This window comes from Macrotis lagotis, chromosome 1, assembly GCF_037893015.1.
Source record: "Macrotis lagotis isolate mMagLag1 chromosome 1, bilby.v1.9.chrom.fasta, whole genome shotgun sequence".
Lineage (NCBI taxonomy): Eukaryota > Metazoa > Chordata > Mammalia > Peramelemorphia > Peramelidae > Macrotis > Macrotis lagotis.
Window position 1 is genome coordinate 690744481 of NC_133658.1, and position 23030 is coordinate 690767510.

Here is a 23030-nt window from a genome sequence, read left to right on the forward strand (position 1 = left end):
AATGTATTATAATGGAAAGAATATTGACTCTGGAGTCTAAGAATCTGGGTTCAAATCTTATCTTTTATTTATAGCTGTTTGTCCTTGGGCAAGTCTCTTAACCACTCTGGGCCTCAATAAAATGATGGGTTTTGTTTAGACAACCTTTGAAGTCCTGTGAAATCTAGAAGCTCTAAATCTATAATCCCACTAACTCAAACCAGGATATCTTATGAATAATGCAAAAGATGAATTATTCATCTCTATAGAAATGACCTTTCAAGGGTCAGTATTAAAGATTTATAGGCCTAAACTTAATTAGAGAATTTTTTGCTTGAGTTAATATTGAGTAGTTCAGTTCAATAGCACCTATGAGTGGCAAGCAACAACTTGTGCCTCATCCTTCATATTTCCTATGAATAACAAAAACCAATAGTTCAATCAGTCAATTCCACATATGCAGACTAAGGAGGAAGGAGACTAACTAGGGTGTTGAATGAGCAGAGACTGAGTCACCCTGCAATTCTGTTAATAAACCTTAAACATTCATTTGGAGGATACCTCCCCCCCAAAATAAAACCCCAACAGCTTAACTATTAATCCGAGGAACTACTCCTTCAACTCATCAGTTAGAATCACATAATTTCCAGTGTTGGAAAAGGCTTCAGTGGTGCTCTAATCTTACCGTTACCTGAGAAAGAATCCTCTTTTTAGCATACCCAATAATAGCACAGCATCATTCAGTATGCATTTAACAGTCTTCAAGAAAGGGAATTCTACTATATATGTAAAGTCAATTCATTCCATTTTTGAATGACTAATTTCTAGGAAGTTTTTCCTCTTATGGAGCTGAAATTTTTTTTCCATGCAACTTCTAATCATCATTCTATATTTTAGGGGGAGATGAGAGAATTGGGGTTAAAGTACCTTGCCCAGGATCATACAGCTAGTAAGGACAAGTGATTGAGGTCAAATTTAAACTCAGGTCCTCCTGACTCCAGAGCCAGTACTCCATACACTTTGTTCTATTTTTCCCCCCAGAATCAAGTAGAATAATATGATAGTCACAAAACACCTCAAGATTTCCATTATAATTCCCCTCCCCACCCACCTTTAGTTTTCTCTTAGATGAAACATCATTTTCTCAAGGTACAATATTCCCAATTCCCATATGGCATAAACTCAAAACTCCTCACCATCTTGGATAGCCTCCTCCTGGAGAATCTCCATTTCATTAATTAGTCCTTGTTTAAATAAACAAGTCAGTGACATCTGCCAGAAAGTCTAGTCTCAGGATGAAAAAAGCATTCTTCCTGCTGTAGGGAGTCAGCCAAAACTCCAATGATCATAATTTGGAAGGTCTTGCATTTGGAAAGGATAAGAAACAATGCCTCAATACCTAATTTCCCATCACTATAAAAACTTTATGAGAATATTTTATATGTGTTGGGAGGATATCCTTTATGAAAACATTAGAAAAGGACAGACAGGATTTTGCCAATGATTTCCCTCAACAGCCCATATCTTTACAGTCAAATAATTCACTGTTACTGAGAATGAGTCCCTACTGAGGTTGCTGCTTGTTGAGTACCAAAAACGATTTGACTTTGAAGAGCAAAATATATCCTTAGAGCCTCTTCTCCTAAAAGGTTTCCACTGTGTAAATTTTAAGATCATACCAAAGAGATATACTTATTCAATCTAGGAATATAAAGCAGGCATACATATTCACCAAAAATATTTTTTGATGGTAGAATGTTCCGAACAAAATACGAATAGAAGAGGGATTCCCTTCAAAGGTGAGCTCTTCCAAATGACATTTGCCCTTTGGATTGAGCTCTGTAAGACTTTCTTAGTGACATTAATGGTCATTAAAAAGAAATCAGTCCAGCAATGCAAAAAAGAATGGCTATGTGCATGAAGACTTGCATTATGTCCTGCCTTAATAAACTGTAGGATTATATTAGCTCTCTTGATTGTTATATCCCACCTTTAACATATTGGCCTTGTAGTCCACTAGAACTCTTGAATTTTTTTCAGACAAATCACTATACATTCCACAGATTATATTTGTGAGGTTGATTTTTTTTGTTTTTGAAAGGCAATGGGGTTAAGTGACTTGCCTAAGGTCACGCAGCTAGGTAATTATTTAAGTGTCTGAGGCCATATTTGAACTCAGATCCTCCTGACTCCAGGGCCAGTGCTCTATCCACTGTGCCACTTAGCTGTCCCTGTTTTTTTGGGGGGGAGTTGATTTTTTATAAATTTAAGTATCAGCCCAGGCAATTTAGTTAATATAATAGCCATGGGGCCCAGATTATCATATTGAAGTTGGATGAGGAAGCCATAAAGCTTGTCTAGCAGTTCCAATGACTTCAAGATATAACATGAAGACAGACAATGGATGAGAAAAACCACATCTCAGAGTTGGAATTGATCACGGAGATCATTTTGTCAAACCTATCCTTAACCAAGACTCCCTTTCTATAACATTCATTTGTCAATCAATAAGTATTTATTAAAAGCATCTGTTATGTTCCAGGTCCTATGCTAGGCACAATAAGAAACAACAAACACAAAGAATGAAACAATCCACCATCACTTGAAGAGCTCAACAATGGGAAACTCACTATTTCGCAAGACAGAGAATTTTTACTTTGGGATAGCTGGAATTTTTAGGAAGTTTTCTTATCTGTAGTTGAAATCTTCAATTTTTCATCCACTGCTTCTAGTTCTCCTTGGCAGCAAAGTTTCCTTGCCTTGCATCTTCAGATTTGGTAAACATTCTATCAAAGTCTTCAGTCAAGTTCTTGAGAGAAATGTCAAATAGTAAAAAATCTAGGGCAAATCCCTAGAGAACTCTATCAAAGACCTCCTTCTGAATTATCTGGTTTTAGTCTCTTTTATGTTCATATCCTGTACCTCCAACTATCTAGTGGAATTTCTAACTGGATGTTCCTTAGAAACTGAAAACTTGGGGCTGGGTGGCCTGCCTGGAGCCGCATAGCAGGGTGATCGTTGGGTGTCTGAGGCCGGATTTGGACCCGGGTGCTCCTGGCACAATGGCCAATGCTCTGTCCACCACCCAGCCACCCCTAATATTATTACTATTTTATTTTATTTTGTGTCTTTTTTTTTCTTTTTTTTGTTTTTTGCAGGGCAGTGGGGTTGGGGTGACTTGCATGTCACATGGCTGGGTGATTGTTGGGTGTACGGGGCCAGATATGGACTCAGGCGCTCCTGGCTCCAGGGCTGGGGCTCCATCCATTGTGCCCCTCGGCCATACCTACAATTATTACTATTATTTTTTTAATTTTAATTTTTTTCTCTCCTCTTTACTTTATCGCTCAAGCAAGTCTATATTTTGTGGGGGGAGGGGGTATTCTGTTTACTCTTAAACAAGAATATTTTATTAATGTATAAAAAATTATTTGTACAAAAAGAGAATAAATAAATATTTAAAAAACTGAAAACTTGACATGTCCAAAATATAACTTATTAACCTTTCCCTCAAGCTATCCCTTCTTCTGAACTTGCTGGGGGACCATCTTCCTCACAGTTCCTCAGATTTGCAACTCTTGCTCAAGTCTTCACTCTCATTCAACTTCACAAGTTTAATCTGTTGCCAAATTTTGTCATTTCTACCCCCACAGTACCCCTCATTTATATCCCTTCTCTCCAGTTAAACAACTATTGTCCTTGTACCAGACCTTGTCACCTATTAGCTGGATGATCGCAATAGATTTCCAATTGGTCTCCTTGCCAGGATCCTCTCCTCATTCTAATTCATGTTGTCAAAGTGATTTTCCTGGAATGTAGATCTAATCAGGTTACCTGAAATAAACTCTAGGAACTCACTATTACTTTCAGGATTAGTATAAAGTCCTTTGTCCTTTAAGGCTCTTCTCAACTTGTTCCCCTGCTGCCTTTCCAGTCTTCTTTCATGCAACTCTTTCACAGAATCTATAACTCAATGATATTAAATGCCATTAATTGATTGCAATTCCTCTCACACAACACTCTATTTCCTTTCTCCATACCTTTCTATGGGCTATTTCCCATGATTGAAATGCTCTCCCTGCTCAACTCTACCTCTTAAAATTCCTGACTTCTTCAGGACCTAGTTAAAAGACCAACTTTTGCAGAAACTTTCTCGAGTTCTTTTTATAAATGAGATGTTTGTAAAGTACTCAACACAGTGCCTAACCCAGAGTGGATATTTAATAAATGCAGTAACTTGGGCCTGGACTTAGGAAGACCTGAGTTCAAAGTAAGTCTCAGACAGTTAATTTAAGACCCTGGACTAGTCATTTAACCTCTTTCTGCCTCAGTTTCTTCAGGTGTACAAAGAGGATAATAATAGTAACTGCCTCCCAGGGTGGTTTGAGGACTGATGTTGTTCAGTTTTACTGATCATGTTCTACTCTTCCTGACCCCTTTTGGGGTTTTCATGGCAAACATACTGGAGAGATTTGTCATTTCCTTCTCCATCTTATTTTATAGATGAAGAACTGAGGAAAACAGGGCCAAATGACTTGCCCAGGCTGTGTCCATAGTTAAATTTGAACTCAGAATGATGAGTCTTCCTTTTTCCAACATCAGTGCTCTAGCACCATTTAACTGCCCATTAAATGGAATGATATTTGTAAAGTGCTCTGCATATTACTCAGTTCTTGGACTTCATAAATGTTTATTTCCTTCTCCTTTAAGGAATAAAGAAAAACTTCCTCTACTCTCTCTCTATATATATTTTATATGTATACATTTATTTCCATAGTCTCTCTCATTGGAATGGAAACTCCTTAGGCCAAGGACTGTTATTATCTTCTTTGTAATAAAAGACATATAGCCTAATGCCAAACAAATAGTAATAGTTTAATAAATGATTGCTGATTAATTGATTAACTCTCAAGGAACTAAATTGTGTTGTTTCTACATTGATAAAGTTTTTGCAAGCCAAGTCAGTTCTCTAATTCAAATTCTCTATTTCAATTTTCTAAATTCAATACCCTGGAGGGAGAAAACCTAGTAGGTCTACCCTGTGATGACTCTACTCAACTCATCTCCACTATTTCCTTGGTTTTTGTGTTAGGGTGTGTCCACATCTAAGGATGGCAGAACTTTCAAGACAACAAATATTAGTTCTATTCTGCTTCATCAGCCACTGATTATGAACTCATAGTCTTATCCACTTGCATTGGGATATATGACATTGCCTACATTTGATCTCTATGATCGGTTATCTCTGATCATGGTCAATTGAGAATCCAAAGCTCAACGAACTATGACTGTGCATCACTCATCACTTATTTCACCCAGTTAAACTAATTGTTCAGTCACAAATTGTATTTAACAATTGATAGTCCATTTTGCAAATGGTCTAATCCTTTGCCTTCTCTCTCATCTTGCCTTCCTTTTGGTCCTTTTACCCACTTTTCTAATGATGATGATGATGATGATGATGATGATGTTTGTCTTTCATTTTTGAAGAAAGCCATGACATCAAAGGAAGTGATGCCATGACAAGCACATGAATTGGATTTGAGTGAGGGGTGCTATGCTAAGACACAGGTCTCACTTATTCTTCCAGAGTTATCTGAGTCCAGTGGCCAGATACAAATCAGAATGACTAGAGATGGTCCTGGATGTTAGGCAATCAGGGTTAAGTGATTTGCCCAAAATCACACAACTAGTAAGTGTAAAGTGTCGAAGGCCAGATTTGAACTCCTGTCCTCCTGATTCGAGGTCTGGTGCTCTATCCACTGCACCACTTACCCAAGAGTTAGCTAAAGGCTAATAGTTAGGATTGTAGAATAATAATAATAATATTTATATAGTGCTTTAAGATATACATGGTGCTATATAAATATTACTTCATTTGATACTCATAATAACCGTGGATGCAGAAGTATTTATTATTACTCCACTTCAGAGATGAGGAAACTGAAGTATATATTTGCTAAGTAACTTGCCCAGGGTCACTAGCAAGAAAGTGTCTGAGTCTGGATTTGAACTTGGAATTTTCTGACTCTAGATTCATTGCTCTATCCTCTTTGCTGCTTCTATAAGAATATTGGTTCATAGATTTAGAGTGGACCAGGTAGGACCTTAGAGATAATCCAATTTAACCCTTTTCCTTTTTTTAGGCAAGGAAACAAGGCTCCTAGAGGTTCATAGTCTTTATCCAGGGCATCTACAAGTTGTTCTGACCAATGGTGCTCTGGAGGAGAAAGTGAGGCTGGTGACTTAGCACAGTCTTCCTCACTCAAATCCAATTCACTTACATGTCTTGGAAGCACTTCTCTGTTGTCATGGTCTTCTTTGAGATTGAAACACAAAGAACAACAGCAACTTGAGGTAAATGATGAAGCTGATCTCAGATCAATCAACAATGCTACTTATTAAAAGTTGTGAGAAAAATACTCTAATGGGAAGGGGGATTGCAACTTTTGTCCAAAGCAATGACTTAGGTTGAATATAACATGTCTTTAAATCATTTCTTATGCTCCCCACATTCATTGAAAACTAAGCTTTGGATATCTATTTGAACATCGTTAAGAATGTAAAAGTTAAGGGGCACCTAGGTGGCACAGTGGATAGAGCACCACCCTAGAGTCAGGACTTACCTAATTGTGTGGCCTTGGGCAAGCCACTTAACCCCATTTGCCTTGTAAAGATCTTTTAAAAAAAAAGAAAGTAAAAGTTTCATTTTAACTCTCTTCTTAGGGTTTCATGCTTTTCAGGGCAAAGAAAATTATATTCAATAATATCTGCAAGGTAAGACTTCAGTAGCAGCTTCCCAGGAAAACAAGGCCTTTAAAATCAATGTGAAAATTTTGTCATGTCAAACATGAGAGCAGATTTCATTTCTGTGGTAAGAAAGAAGCTGTAAGAACTTGCCTTATCAAGTAACTTTTTTTTTTTCAAAAAATATTTTTATTTTATTCATGACACAAATTAAAAAAAAAGTCCTCCCACCTCTGGAAATTCCTAAAAAATTAAAGAAATTCCCAAACTTTATTATCCTCTGTTTCTACTTCTTTCCACCCCCTCCAAAACCAAATTAAAAGAAAAAAAGAAAAACACTCAACCCCCCCAACAAGGTGGTCCTCAGGGGAAGGGGACTTTACATTGGATACCCAGTATCTTTAAGGAAATAATATAATATACTGGAATCCAAAGATGGAATGGTCAATCCTGAACTTTTAAAATGCTTTAAAATTCATTGGTAAGTTGGTTATTTAGAAATGAGTGGGGGGGGAGGGGGGAAGGGGCAAAGGAGGAAGAAACATGGTCAAACAAGGTTGGGGCTATTAGTCTGTATTTCTGCTAGACTATAAGGTCAGACCTAGTGACCTCTTTCCATGGACCTTAAGGGCAAAGAGGATCTGAGAGCAGGGGTGCGTGCATGGGCAGGTACAGGCATAGAAATTGGGACAGACTATGCAGGCACACCCTGGGGAGAGCATTATCATTGGCCATTGCCTTGAAGTTGGGGGGAGAGAAGAAAAAGGGGGACCCACCCTTTGGATCCACCTATGGGTGTGTATCAGAACAATTCAGCCTTCTATAGAGGGCACACCTAGAGGTGGAGTTCTATCAGTATTTGGGCTAGATTATAGAAGATCAATCAGATTTTGTGAAAGAGCAGCAACCTGGCTTCTCCTAAAGTTAGTAAAAGCCAACTCAAAGATAAAGTAGTATCCAGAAGAGAAAAGGGTTCAGAGTAAATCACAATGGATCCTCATCCCATTCCTTCCTATCTCTACCGATGTACCCTTTTTTATTAGCCCCCATATTGTTATACAGGCCAAAAGTATAAATGCTGAGACAAGGACATTTTTAAAAGGAGGAAAGGTTACAAAGCAGAAGTCTCTGACATCTTCCAAGTGGGAGGACTATTCGTGGTCTTTTACCTTACAGTTAGGGGCATGGGGAATTTATGGGATGATTGTATGCAGATAAACCTTGTCTCTTAGAGCCAGGAAGACCTGGGTTCAAGTGCCATCTAATCTATACACATATAAATAAACTAATTTATAGTTTTAAAGAATTACTTTCCTGAAACTATAAATACAGAGAAGGAATCCACCTACTTTGGTAGAGTGAATTTCTTCCCTTAGAAAGTCTCTAGTGTGTCTTGGTAAATGTTCAATGACTGACTCTCTGGGGAAAAATATACCAGAATCCATTTTTAAATTTGACCTGAATTTTTAACATTTCCCCCCATCACTTTCTTAAGTCTAAAGAATCAAGAAAACAATAAATCCAGCCCTGATTTTTAGTGTTTGCTAATTTCCAAGGTGTGAGTACTCATCCTGAAAATTTGATAATCATTAGCTGGGGAGTTTCAGTTGGCTCCTACACACACACACTCTGATATGAAGGAAATCACTGGTACAGTCCCTACTCCCACTAGCCCACCTTATTAAATGTAAGATCTATGTTTCTTCCCCCATACCCCCAGTAGGTTAGAAGCTCTTTGAAGGCATGCTTACTATTGAAAGCACAAGTCCAGTTCTTTCCCTAATGTTCAATGGGGCATAGTTGCAAAAGGTCTTGGAATCTAGGGAATCTCATCATATCCTGGCTCTTCTATCTGCTGCCTGTGTGACCTTGGGCAAGACACTTTACCTCTGGGGTTCTGGGTTTCAACATCTGTAAAATATGAGAATTGAATTAGATTATCACTAAGGTTTCTTTTAACTCTAAAACCTATGAGTATATTCAATCAGGACCATTTCTAGAAGCTTACAATATAAGTAAGGAAATAAGAAACAAAAACTAGCTATGAAGCAAAGTAGGTCCTGTGGAGTGGGACACTGTTTCAGAAAATGGATGTAGGAACTCCAATACAAGATGGCAAGTAATCTGAAGTTTGTCAAACAAAGCAGATGCTTAACAGTACTTTTTGGTGTTCTAAACAATTCTCTTAGATACCATATTACAGAGAAGATAATGGTAGGAGTGTTTATCAAGGGTCTCCTTATACCCAGGAAATCACAGGACTAGTTCCCTGACTTCTTTTCCAAATGTGAGATTCAAGATGCCCAGTAGAACATCCTTAATGGTACCAATAATTTTGTGTTTTTTATTTGAATTCCTTTCTGCTTAGCACCGAATAGAATTGTAGTGAAATGCGGTGAACTGAGCAACAATTGAACTGAATTGAAATCAGGAGGAATTCAAATCCCAAGACTGATGATTACTAGATCTTTGAACACAGACAAATCACTTAACCTCTCTCAGATTCAGTTTCTTAATGGGAATAAGCACTTATCTCACAAGTTTGGTAATACTAAATACTATGAAATATATAAAATATTTTGAAAATCTTCAATTATATAAATGTAAGACATAATTATGCTGAAAAATTACAAATATCACCCTACAAAATAATGAAGAGCAATTAGTAAGAGAGAAAATGAGCATGCCAAAAGCTTAACATAGGACTTAAGCTAACTCATCCTCAGAACATTTATAGTTGAAACTGGAAAGGGGACAACCAACAAAAAATAGAAACAATTTGTCAGCATTTCTATAATAAAACAATTTACATTTTATATATATGACAATGAAACCAAAGTCCCTGTTATGCAAGATAAGGAAGTAGAAATGACACTAAAGATGATGAGGATGGAAAGAGGAATTGGAACAGACTAAGAACACCCAGAAGAAAGTCATACTAAATGAAATATTGAAAAATCAGTTTCCAGGATATCTGAATGAAGAGAAATTACTGGACATTTGGTATCTATCTATCATTGATGGTGGATTATCAAGACTATTTAATCTAAATTTATGGATGCCTACTCAATTTATAAGTTAAAAAAACCCAACAACTCCAAAGTGCTTAAATGTATTGCCTAAAAAAGCAAAAATAGGAAGTGGCAGAGTCAGCTTTGGTATCCAGGTCCTATGACTCTGAAACCACTATACTTTCCATTCTACCATGCTGTTGGGGTCATCAATAGTTACCATTTTATATGAGGGCTTTTTCATCTTTAGAAAATGTTTATGAAAATTATTTACATGATGATCATGTGAATAACTTAGCTGTTCTCAGCAATATAATGATCCAAAACAATTCTGAAAGACTTACAATATTAAAATACTATTCATCTCCAGAGAAAGAATTGGTAGAATCTGAATACAGATCAAAGGATACTTTTTTCTTACTTTATTTTTCTTTGTAGTTCATTCTGTTTTCTTTCATAGCATAACTTAAATGGAAATATATTTTTACATGACTGCATATATATAATAACTTATATCAAACTGATTTCTCAATGAGAGAGAGAGGAAGAGAATTTGGAGCTCAAATTTTGAAAAAAGAATATTTAAACTTTTACATGTAATTGGGAGAAAATAAAATGTTGAATTAAAAAATCATTTTCATTGGTATTGTTGATGAAAATATAAGAAGAAAAAAGCATGATGTCACAAATTATTTTCAATAGACTCTCCCATTTTCAGTCATATCATTAAATGAAAGGCACAGAGGACTATAAGATCCCACTGTTAATTTTGTTGATTTTTTTAAAAAAGTTATTTGATTCACAGAACAAAATTCATTCTCTTTTTTTGTTTGTTTGTTTTTTGTAGGCAATGGGATTAAATGCTTTGCCCAAGATCACACAGCTAGATAATTATTAAGAGTCTTATCCAGATTTAAACTCAGGTCTTCCTGACTCCAGGGCCAGTGCTCTATCCACTAAGCCACCTAGTTGCCCCCTACAAAATTTATTCTTAAAGGTCATCTTTCGTCAAGGTTTCTCTGAAGTATATATTAAGATCATAGAAGATTCCTTGATAGGGAGGTGATGTCATGTCATGCACATGAATTGGATTTGAGTGAAGGGGTACTGTGCTAAGTCACCAACCTCACTTTCTCCTCCAGAGCATCTGGGTCCAGTGGTCAGATATGAATCAGGACAACTGGAGATGACCTTGGATGGAGAAAATCAGGGTTAAGTGACTTGCCCAAGGTCACCCAACTAGAGCATGTCAAGTGTCTGAAACTAACTGAACTCAGGTCTGAGTCCAGGATGGGTGCTCTAATCACTGAGACACCACCTCCACTACCACCACCAATAAATGTCACAGAACAGCTGGCAATATTAGGAGCTTAGGAAAGGAAGAGAGAAATAACAGTCTTTATAAACACTGCAGACTTAAACTCAAATTTATAAAATTACCTGAAAAAGTCATACAATCATAGATTTAGACCTGGAATGAACTTGAAAATCTCTCTAGTCTGATCTCTGAGGAAACTGAGACCCAAAGAATCTAAGTGATTTGTCCAAGACCCAGAGTTTCTGCTGTTGGAGCCAGTGTCTTCTACTATTGGATGATTTGCATCCACCACAAGATGTCATAGCTAATTTCAGATTATTTTACCCCAATGGTAAGAAATGATTCCCTTCAAATGTCTGGGTTCTTCCATAACTAGCTATCTTAATCTCCCAACTTGACTACCTCCCTGGAAAGTACTTTTCCCCCCCTCTTAAAGTCCTATAAAGGTATGGTTTAGACTTCCACCAGTCAATGGTTAACCATCAAATTATAATAAAGAAATTTTTTCCATTTCCAAAAGAAGTAACAAACATTAACAGTTCTTTACACTTCCTTTAAAACCTGAACACCCTGAAATCTCTGTAACATCCTATATCATCATGAAATGGACTGGGGGAAAAAGTCAGGCAATTGCTAATAAATATTCCATCCATCCTCTATTACATACAGATGAATAATGGAAGCCCAGAGAAGTTAAACAACAATTCTATAGTAGTGGGGCCTACTAGTTTAGTGTCCAATTATTTCAAGAATGCCAGATCCAGTCAGTGAAAAGAATGATGGAATCAATGGAAAAATAAATAGATAAAGTATTTTAGAAGAAAATGCTATGTTCAATACTTCTGATGAGGTTTAAACATAGTCCTAGCCCTTCAAAGTTTACAATTTAGTGAGATGATGAAACAAAAATACACTTACAAAAATAATTGTATGATGTCATACTATGCTATTTCACAGATAAGGGTCAAACAGACAACTATGAAAGATTTGAGAAGAAAGAAATCCCTTGTTTCTTAGATCAAGGACATTTTTATGAAGAAGTGGAAGCTGAGCTAAGTACTCCAACAGGTAGAGATATGGAGGCAGGTCATTCCAGACATGGGAATGAGGAACCTGAAAGGATTTGAGAAGATCAAGAATTTCAAAGAGGCCAATCTTTTTTTAGAATGCTGATATCAAAGGTGAGCAATCTTTAATAACATTAGAATAGGAAGCTGAAGCCAGATTGTGAAGACTCTTGAATGATGGGATAAACAATCTGTATTTTAGGGAATAGAAGAGTTGTTGATGATTAGTTTTAAAATTGGGAGTGTTATTACATTGTTGGGCAACAAAATTTGATCCAGCAATACCACTACTGGGTCTATACCCTGAAGAGATGATGAAAAAGGGTAAAAACATCATTTGTACAAAAATATTCATAGCAGCCCTGTTTGTGGTGGCAAAGAATTGGAAATCAAGTAAATGCCCTTCAAATGGGGAATGGCTTAGAAAACTGTGGTATATGTATGTCATGGAACACTATTGTTCTATTAGAAACCAGAAGGGATGGGAATTCAGGGAAGCCTGGAGGGATTTGCATGAACTGATAGTGAGTGAGATGAGCAGAACCAGAAAAACACTGTACACCCTATCAGCAACATGGGGGCAATGATCAACCTTGAAGGACTTGCTCATTCCATCAGTGCAACAGTCAGGGACAATTTGGGGCTGTCTGCAATGGAGAATACCATCTCTATCCAGAAAAACAACTGTGGAGTTTGAACAAAGACCAAGGACTATTACCTTAAATTTAGAAAAAAAACCTGATATCTTATTGTCTGATCTTGCTATCTCTTATACTTTATGTTTCCTCCTTAAGGATATGATTTCTCTCTCATCACACTCAATTTGGATCAGTGTATACCATGGAAACAATGTAAAGACTGACAAATTGCCTTCTGTGGGGGGTGGGGGGAGGGAAGTAAGAGTAGGGGAAAAATTGTAAAACTCTCAAAATAAATAAAATATTTATAATTCAAAAAGAATGGGAGTATTGTGATCAGACCTATACATTAGAAATATTACTTTAGATGTCTAGGAAGAATTGAAGTGGGAAGAGTCTGAGGGGGAGGATGACAGTTATAACTTCAGGAGGGTTGATAAGGGCACAAAATAGAAAGGCAGCAAAAGAAGTAGAAAGGAAAAGATAGATATGAGAAGGACTGGAATGATTCAAATGACAAGATTTGACAATTGATTGGATGTAGTCAGTGAGTGGGACAGAGAGAAAACAAAGAATCAGGAATGACTTTGAGGTTTCAAGCCTGTGTGGCCAGAAAAATGGTAGTGCCAGTAACAAAAATAAGTTCTTTTTAAAAAATCCATTTATAACATCATCTTCCAGAAAAGGTCATTGTCAGATGTGTCTGAATATAATGGAGCAAGGAAGTGAGTAGGTAACCATCACATCCCAGAAAACTTTGTCAATAATGCTCAAATATTGGGTGTGTGTGGCTAACCATGAGGACAAAATCCATCTGCCAAAGGCTTTCTTCTGGGTGTTTCATTCCCTAGACATTTCCATTAATGCAAAAATACTGAGTTTAGAAACCAGAGGGGCAAAGGACAACTTCACCTAAGTCTCATGATTCATATTTCTTTTAGATTCCGAAGTTTATATGATCATACCTGGTATTTCAAATTTATCCTGTGTTTAACTTGTTTGCATCTTGTCTCCCTCATTAACTTGGGAGTTCCTTGAGTGTAGATGACTTTTTTTTAACCTTTCTTCATATTCCCAGGGATTAGTACAGGGATGACTTATTTTAGATACTTAAAAAATATTTATTGACTGACTAATTGACCAATTTTTTAGAGATGTTCTGTGGTGGAATAGAATGTTCACCTTGGAGCCACAAAGCCTGAATTTGAGTCCCAGCTCTGAGTTCAAATCTGACCTCAGAAAATTATTAACTGTATTATACCCTGGACAGGTTAACCCTATTTCCCTCACTTTCCTCATCTGTAAAATGAGCTGGAGAAGGAAATGGCAAACCACTCCAGGGTCTTTGCTGAGAAAACTTCAAATGAGGTCATGAAGAGTCAGACACAATTGAGATTAAACCACAACATTCAAAGGAGGAAGTTAGAACTATTTCAAGTCTCTGTGTGGGTAGGGAAAACTGGTAACACTGCCCTACCCTTCCCACCTGGGCAGAGTGGAAGGTAGGCACACATGACCCTGCTCTGGCTTTTGTGTCTATTATGTCTATTGTGTCCTGTCTTACATGAAGGAATAGTGAAGAAGGAATGACCTAGGTTATAAACCTTGTGAACTTCAAAAGACTGGAAGAACCCAGGTCCCAGAGCAGGGTTACATTTGTAGACAGTTGATAGTGAAGTTCACTACAGTAACTGGACTGAGAAGGGCATCAGGACCCAGAACATCAGTCGGCCAAGATACCATGTCCTACAATCTAGGAAGTATCTCCATCTCTCCAATATCCTGCATTTGGAAATGAATATGGTGGAAGTAAAAACTTTACAGCAGTTATTTTAAGTTTAGCTTCAATATTGCCTTGTATTATGCTAGTATAGAATATGGTCGATCTATATTCTGGTTTGGGGGAATGATTTGTTTTTTTGTTCTTGCTGTATATTCTTTTTTTTAGTCAGTTTTTTTTTTTTTTGCAAGGCAATAGGGTTAAGTGATTTGCCCAAGATCACACAGCTAGGTAATTATTAAGTGTCTGAGGTTGGATTTGAATTCAGGTCCTCTTGACTGCAGGGCCAGTGCTCTATCCACTGTGCCACCTAGCTGCCCCCTTGCTGTGTATTCTTAGCAAATATCTCATTGTAATAGCTAATAAATGTTAATTGGTTAAATGGTATTAGGGCTCTAATAATTGAATCCATCAATGATGCTGAGAAGATGCTAACTGTAATTGTCAATTAATAAGTGGGATAAACACATTAAAATAGAGGTTCAAATTGATAACGTCAGAGAAGAAACTCCGTCATTCAGGAGTACTTCAAAAATACTGGGGAGAAGTAGGAGCTCTGGGAACCAGACATGTTAATGTATATGAGATTTGAAAGAGTAAGCTATATTCTAATTTCATAGATATATAGATATACTGAATATAAGGTTGTTTTGGGAAGGAGGATATTATTAGTTGGGGAAAGGGGGACATCAAAAAAGACTTCATGGAGAAGTTTTTAGTCTGAGTTTTGAAGTAAATATAGGAATTCCAAGAGATAAAAGTGAGAAAAGAGTAAATCTCAAGCAAGGGGGAGAGACAAGTAGTAGGCAAGGATAATTATGGTATTAGGGGACAGGACTGAGAGCCCTTGTATTGTAATATGAGTCTTAACAAAAACTTACTACATGTAAATGTTTTTAGAGATACATCATATTATAATCAAAAAGGCACTTAAGATAGGAGACCTGTGTTCAAGTTCCATTCCACCAGTATATAATCTTAGACAAGGACCTTGATTTCCTCATCTGGAAAATGAGAGGGTGAGTCTGATGATACCTAAAGACTTTTTAGTTATAGCCATCTATGCTATAGTTAAATTCATATAATAATATGCCATGCTATAATGAGTCCTATTATATATATATATATATATGTGTCTATGTTCAAAATCTGATTTCCCTTGAGTTATTTGTACCTAGTCAATCTGAAAATTGCCCAAAAAATTAGTAATCTTGATTTTTTGCAAAATAATCTACAAAAAAGATCACTCATAGGGGCAGCTAGCTGGCGTAGTAGATAAAGCACTGGCCTTGGAGTCAGGAGTACCTGGGTTCAAATCTGGTCTCAGACACTTAATAATTACCTAGCTGTGTGGCCTTGGGCAAGCCACTTAACCCCATTTGCCTTGCAAAAAAAAAAAAAACCTAAAAAAAAAAGAGGATCACTCATAAACACACTTGGCTTAATCTATGATGCTTGAAGGAACCTTACCTTCTCCCAAATCCTGTCTTTTCAAGATGGAGTTTGAATTGAACAAATGTTTTGAAAAAAGTATATAATAAATACTTGGCCTCCTCAAAATATGAGTTAGAATTTGACCTAAGGATGACCTGATGCTGAATGGAAGGGTCACAAAGATACCAAGGAAAAGTAATCCTGAAGCCATTTTATTTGTGAAAAGAGCCTATGCAAAAATCAAACAGAGATTATCATGTCACTAAGCCTTTCTTCAATCTGATAAACATTTATTAAAATCCTTTTTATGTGTCAGACAGTGTGTTAAGTTACAAAAAGAGACAAAAGACCATCCCTGCACTCCAGAATTATACATTCAAATGGAGGAGACAACATGAAAACAAATATTATACAAAAGATAAAGAGCAAATAATTAACAAAGGGAAAGCACTGAAATCAAGAGGAGCTCATGCAGAAGGTGGGATTTCAGTGGGGACTTAAAGGAAGTCAGACAGTCAGTAGTCAGACAGAAGGGAGAGAATTCCATGTATGAGAGAGAATGTCTGGAGCCTGGAGATGGAGTATCTTGTTCATGGAACCCCCAGGAGGCCAGTTGTCACTAGTTTGAAGAGCACTTGTAGGAAAGCACATGGCTAAAATGCAGGTTTTAGGATCAAAGATTTAGGTCATTTAATTTATCTCCTTTCATTTTTACAGATGAGGAAACTTAAGACCAGAGAAATAAAGGCCTTGTCTAAGATAAAATAGCTGGTAAATGACAAAGATAGAATTTGAACTCAGGTCTGATGACACAGATGCAGTAAGCTTCCCCCCGTACCATCCATCTCTTCATTCTGGTCTCAGCTATCTCATAATCTTTTCCCATGAATAAGCAGTGGCATCCAGAAGAGATCATTGAGACAGAAATTTAACTCTGTCACTAAATACCTGTATTTAAAATCCAGTGAAATACCTTGTCTTTTCTTCCTCTTCCATTACATTTATTGCCTCTAATTCAATCTTACTTTTTTATGATCCCATTTTGCAAGAGGCTATGGGAATATAAAGATGAACATCACTGTCCTTACCTTCAAGGATACAATGCTTCCAAGTTTCTCCTATCTATTGAATGAAAACTCACATAAATTCCAAAAGTTTATATTTCTTTGTATTTTTTCACTTCATATTTGTTTTTTTCCTATTCATTTGATGTCTTTGCCTTTAGAGGGAAGATTCCTTGAGGACAGGAGTTCTTTCATTCTTTGCATTTAGTACAGTGCCCCATACATAATAATAATAATAATAATAATAATAAATGCATGGTAATTGATTGATTATTTCAGTCTATCTCTCATTTGATTGATAAGGTACTTCCATAGATAGCATGTTCTTCAATTAATCTCCCACAGGGGATCTGCTAGTTTTGTTGGAAGCCTTCCTTTGCCTCTCAACATTACAAGGGTATATGGAGAATTTGTTTCTGTTGAAAATGATTTTTGTGACAAGGGTATTTTTTTTTCTTTCTTTTTCATGTGGGAAGGACAGAAAACAGATTTTGGATCATTGAAATTGTTTTTAAAAGATAAACAAGGGGTGGCTAGGTGGCATAGTGGATAAAGCACTGGCCCTGGAGTCAGAAGTACCTGGGTTCAAATCCCGCCTCAGACATTTAATGATTACCTAGCTGTGTGGCCTTGGGCAAGCCACTTAACCCTGTTTGCCTTACAAAAAAAAAAAAGATAAAATAACTTTACAGCATTTCTTACATATGGCTCAATGTTCACACTTTAAGTTATACAGTACTAAGTTTCTCAAATAAAATTAAGTTATAGAATTTTTGATCCAATAAATTAGTTTCCTGCCCTCTAATTTTATAGTTGAGGAAATTGAAAACCAGAGGTACAATATAGATACGGTTGAAAGGTAACTGAACTCAGAGGTAGACGCTCAGGATTTGAGCCCTAATTTTTTTTTTTATTAAAGATTTTATTTGAGTTTTAAAATTTTTCTCCCACTCTTACTTCCCTCCCTCCAACCCCCAAAAGAAAGCAATCTGTCAGTCTTTATTTTTGTTTCCATGCTGTACAATGATCCAAAATGAGTGTGATGAGAGAGAAATCACATCCTTAAGGAAGAAACAAAAAAGTATAAGAGATAACAAGATCAGACAATAAGATATCTGTTGGGTTGTTTTTTTTTTTTTAATAAATTAAAGGCAATAGTCCTTGAACTTTGTTCAAACTTCACTGCTCTTTATCTGGATACAGATGGTATTCTCTATTGCAGACAACCCCAAATTATCCCTGATTGTTGCACTGATGGAACAAGCAAGTCCATCAAGGTTGATCATCACCCTCATGTTGCTGTTAGGGTGTACAGTGTTTTTCTAGTTCTGCTCATCTCACTCAGCATCAGTTCATGCAAATCCCTCCAGGCTTCCCTGAATTCCCATCCCTTCTGGTTTCTAATAGAACAATAGTGTTCCATGACATACATATACCACAGTTTTCTAAGCCATTCTCCAATTGAAGGACATTTACTTGATTTCCAATTCTTTGCCACCACAAACAGGGCTGCTATGAATATTTTTGTACAAGTGATGTTTTTATCCTTTTTCATAATCTCTTCAGGGTATAGACCCAGTAGTGGTATTGCTAGATCAAAGGGTATGCACATTTTTGTTGCCCTTTGAGCATAGTTCCGAATTTCTCTCCAGAAAGGTTGGATGAGTTCACAGCTGCACCAATAGTATAATAGTGTCCCAGATTTCCCACAACCTTTTCAACAATGATCATTATCTTTTTGACCATATTGGCCAGTCTGAGAGATGTGAGGTGGTACCTCAGAGAAGCTTTAATTTGCATTTCTCTAATAATTAATGATTTAGAGCAACTTTTTCCTATAACTATGGATTGTTTTGATCTCCTCATCTGTAAATTGCCTTTACATATCCTTTGACCATTTGTCAATTGGGGAATGGCTTTTTTTAAAATATGACTCAGTTCTCTATATTTTAGAAATTAGTCCTTTGTCAGAATCATCAGTTGTAAAGATTGTTTTCCAGTTTACTACATTTCTTTTGATCTTGGTTACAGTGGTTTTATCTGTACAAAAGCTTTTTAATTTAATGTAATCGAAATCATCTAGTTTGTTTTTGGTGATGTTCTCCATCTCTTCCTTAGTCATAAACTGTTCCCCTTTCCATAGATCTGACAGGTAAAGTAGTCCTTGATCTTCTAATTTGTTTATAGTATTGTTTTTTATGTCTAAGTCCTGTAACCATTTGGATCTTATCTTGGTAAAGGGTGTGAGGTGTTGGTCTAATCTAAGTTTCTTCCATACTAATTTCCAATTTTCCCAGCAGTTTTTATCAAAGAGAGAGAGTTTTTATCCCAATAGCTGGACTCTTTGGGTTTATCAAACAGCAGATTACTATAATCATTTCCTGCTGTTTTTAAACCCTAATTTTGACAATAGATGTTAGACCTTCGACAAATAATTTAAAGTATCTGAACTTTCATTTCTTCCTATGTAAATGAGATTAATGGCATTTACCCCTCTCTCAAGATTGTTGTAAAGAAAGTTCTTTCTAAATTGCTAAGTGCTATAAAAATTCAATCTGCTCTTATACAGTTATCCATTCCACATTGTAGGAGTTTGGGTGCAGCACTCCCACAATCTGAAAATCCTTGCAAAATTTTTTTGGCTCTCCCTTTGTACCAAAGAAAAAATCTGAATTTTTTTTCTTTTTCTTTTAAGGGTATTTACAATATTGAAAGTTAAAATTTGTTGATCTTATATAGTACAATACATATATTTTTTTATGCATTTCTGAGTTTCTAACCTTTTTCTGGGTTATCTGTTGACCTTCACATGTCATCTGTGGATTCCATATACCTCCCCAAAAATTCCCATTCAATTTCTTATGCAAAGCTGCAATATCTTGAAATTGAAATGGGAAGACTTGCAATATAGAAGGGATACTTTTATTTTATTTTATTTTATTTTTAGGTTTTTGCAAGGCAAATGGGGTTAAGTGGCTTGCCCAAGACCACACAGCTAGGTAATTATTAAGTGTCTGAGACCGGATTTGAACCCAGGTACTCCCGACTCCGAGGCTGGTGCTTTATCCACTGCCACCTAGCCGCCCCTAGGGATACTTTTATAATACAAACATTCCCAGTTCCAAATCTGGAATTCCTTGCCTTGGAAGCCAAGAAGTTTCCCTTTTATTCACCACCCCTTGCTAAATAGAAAGGGACAGGTTGCCTGAGGTTCAGTTGCAGCAATGCTAGATATCCACTAGAAGGGTAACCAGCTCTCTAGTCTACTTTCCAGTTCATTATCAACAGCCTTGACTTTCTCAAGTCTTTGTGGCTAGGTTTCTTCCAATACCATCTTGTCTCATACCTCTGTTAATTCAATACCTGAAATGTACTTCTTCATTTCCATCTTATAAAATCCTTCCCTTTCTTCAAGACTAAACTGACATGAAACTTCAGTAATTCCCACCCACCACTAATTCCCACCCCCACCCACCATGAAAATGATCTCTCCTTTATCAAGTTTTCCCAGAACATTTTATGTTGATCTTTCCTTTGACCTTATCAAATTCTATTTTGTGTTATTCTGAATTTTGATCACACAAAATCCTCTTCAGGTAGATTGTAAGCTCCATGAAAGCAGGGTCTAAATCATTCATCTTTATATTCCTATTGCTTAATGCAGTACCTTTTGTGTCCTTAGATCATGACAAGGATTAGAACTGGCAATAAACAAGTAACAAAAATCCCTGAAAACATTGCATTTAGCAATGGGAACAAAGGCATGGTTGCCAAATAAATTCAACAGATGTCTTTGCAGGACAGTTTTTTGCTCCAATCCTTCTTCATTGAAAAATTTGCAAGTTTATTTTCATCATTCGATAATCTGTTTCTCTGGAGAAATTGATTATAGTGCATAGAATTGGGTATACATATTAATCTTTCCACCATTTAGCAGCAAATGCTTTCTATTTTTTAAATGTTATTTATTTTTCCAATTATAAGCAAATATTGTTTTCAGCTATCATTTTTTGGTTAAGATTTTGAGTTTCACATTTTTTTCTTCCTCCTTTCCTTCCCCTCTCCTCCTGACAGAAAGCAATCTAATATAGCTTATACATGTATAACTATGCTAAACATATAACCATATTAATCTTGTTGTGAAAGAAAATTCAAATCAAAAAGGGGAGAAAAAAGCAAAAACCATAAGAAGAGGAAAAACCATAATTCAAAATCAAATTTTAAAAATTGAAAAGAGTAAGCTTTGTTCTGCAGTCATACTCCATAGTTCTTCCTTTGGAAATAGATGATATTTTCCATCACAGGTCCTTTAGAATTGTTTTTGATTATTGTACTGCTGAGCTGAGCAAGTCCATCATGGTCGATCATCACACAATGTCAGAAAATGCTTACTAAATGATTTCTTTTGAAAGAAGTCAGTGACCACATGACATGAAAAGCAATCCAAGTATAAAACTTGCATACCTGAAGTCAAATTTATTGAGATGAAATAGTGGGATGTAGTCAGTATCATATAGCAGAAATACAGCTGGTGAAGGTCCCCAGAGAAGTTTCAGCTTAGGGAGATGTTAGTTACTCCAAGACTTTAAGACTCTTTGCCTTGGACATGCTGCAGATGGGAGGTAGGTTCTCAAAGATCAGAGCAGTTCAATATAGGGACTTTAGTTTGTCTTTATATCCAGAAGGGTGGTTCAGTTCCTCATATGAGCTATAAAGTTCCTATCAGTTTCCCTATCTTCTAAAATCTATAGCACATCAGATTCATTGGAGTCAGAGTCCAAACTCAAAATTTAACTTTATAGAATATGTCATGGAAACATCTGTGGGAAAAAAAAAATCTTATCTGCCCACAGACCCAGAAGTCTAGATTTCTCAGCTTTAATGATGAGCTCATAACTTTTGTCCAGTAATGAGCGAGTGTTAAGAGTTTTATGACTGATCTTCCTTACTTTTACTTTAAAGATTTCTGATTCCCTCTTTGAAGCTATCATGTATTACTATTTGTTTTTAATTCCTTATACATGGTATAACCCCAGTAAAATACAATGTCCTTATGGATGAGAATTGTTGTTCTTGTTTGTATCTAGGTATTTTCAGTGGCAAGCACAACATTACAGTACAAAGTTGGTGATTAATAAATGTCTGATGAATCTTGTAATGTTCTTCATAGAATTTCTCATTCATTATCTGCAAAAGATATTCATACTTAAGTGACAAACATCTTGCTGATGGTCCTATACCAGTATTTGTCAGAAACAGCTCAAAATCAGAGTGATCAAGTGTCCCAAGAAATGTTTTTTTTTGTTTTTTTGATTTAAGGTGAAACTAGCTATGCCAATGCCTTTATTAGATTCTTTCAAGAAAATCTATAAGACATTCTTTCATTTAGCTCAGAGTTTTGGGGTTATATTGATAGTTAGCATTTATATAATGTTTTATCTTATTTCATCTTTACAACACTCCTGGGAGGCAGATATTATTATTACCCTGATTTTATAATTGAGGAAATGTAGGCAGACGGAAATTAAGTAATTTGTCATTTGTCAAATTTCTTGTGTCTGAAGAAAAATTATAACTCAGATCTATTCTGCCTCCAGGATCACTATTCTATCCCCTGTAATACTTAACTACCAATACCCTTTTGTCAGACTGATAAGGTCTATGGCCCCCTTCTCTGAATAATGGTTTTAAAGGTGGAAAATACAAAATAAGTGTATTTTACAAGTAACTCTTTCCCCAAAAACAATCCTTCTGGTGATGGTCAATTCATATTTCACTAGACTGGTCCTGAAACAGTCCATGTAATTTACTGGACAGATAGAACTTGGGGCCTTTTCACTTCATTATAACTTTCCAAAACTTGCATTCCACTTGTCTTGCCAAAGAACCCTACAAGAATGCCCACACCACTATGAGAATGACTTGGAGGAAAACTAAGGAACCATAATCCATTAATCCCCAAAGGGAAACTAAGTGGTATAGTAGATAGAGC